The following is a 1,200-nucleotide window of genomic DNA, read 5'->3' as shown; positions in this document are numbered from 1 at the left end:
TGGCTACCGTATTTAGACTGCAAAAAATACTCTCTAACCTTTTTTTTCTCAGACAAGCATAGATGTTTTGAGAAATTGAAAATTTCTGATTTTGCGACAATTTTTTTGCACATTCAAAACTCAAAATTCTGAAAACTTCACATTAAAAAATTTCCCTTAATTAAACACCAGTGAAAATTCGCGGCTACGCCGCGATTTCCACTGGCTTCAGTTTAAATTCAAAAAGTTCCAATTATCATTTTATTTTTCGAATTTATTAGTAGAACAATTGATTAGAAGAACAATTTTAAAACCATCAAAAAGGGAAAATTCAGATCAACAGTTTAATTCCTAGAAAAGGATAGTTATGAAAAATGGCTATGGGTTGAAAAATTTGAGCTAGAAATGGAGCTACAGGATGTTCTTGTAAACAATGTTATGCATGACTTTTTCTGGAGCCCAGACTCTGATTCCATCCTTAGTTCTTGTTCTTGTCAATGCAACATATAGCTGTCCATGAGCAAAAATCGGAGCGTCCAGAAGCAGTCCGATACGATCGAATGTTTGGCCTTGAGCCTTATTGATGGTCATAGCAAAGGCAGGTCTTACTGGGAACTGACGTCTTTGGAGCACGAATGGAATCCCCGAATCGAATAATAGTTTGATTCTTGGAATCAAAACGTCTCCACCTTCATTTGGTCCCGAAATAAAAGCGCATCTGAGAACCCGCTCTCCCATTTCTCGAACAACCAATCGTGTACCATTGCACAGTCCGTTTCGAACTTCAAGGTTTCGGAGGAGCATGACCAATGCACCAACTTTCAGCTCCAATTTGTGTGGTGGTAATCCTGATGGAGTCATTTTATTCAAAAATTCCGTTGGAAAGTTGGCAGCATCAGAGTGACTATTTTGGTTGTCTCCGACCTCATCAACACTGAAATACGTCTTCATCTCTCCTGGAACCATTTCCATCACTTTTTGATTCATTTGAAGTGCTTGTTGGTTGGTTGGAGAGAGAATGGCCACTTTGGAGATTTCAGAAACATTAGACCCGTTTCGAAGTAAAGATCCAAAGATTTCCTCGGCCAAATCTCCATCGCATCTGAGATCTTCTGGAACTTCCATGACTCCAGTCCCCTCTTCTCCTTTCAGACCATCGCCAACCCCAAGAAGGAAACTGAAAAAATCAGATTGAAAATTATAAATTAAATATCTAATTTT

Source organism: Caenorhabditis briggsae, assembly GCF_000004555.2.
Source record: "Caenorhabditis briggsae complete genome, chrX, whole genome shotgun sequence".
Classification (NCBI taxonomy): Eukaryota; Metazoa; Nematoda; class Chromadorea; order Rhabditida; family Rhabditidae; genus Caenorhabditis; species Caenorhabditis briggsae.
This window is presented reverse-complemented; position numbering follows the sequence as displayed.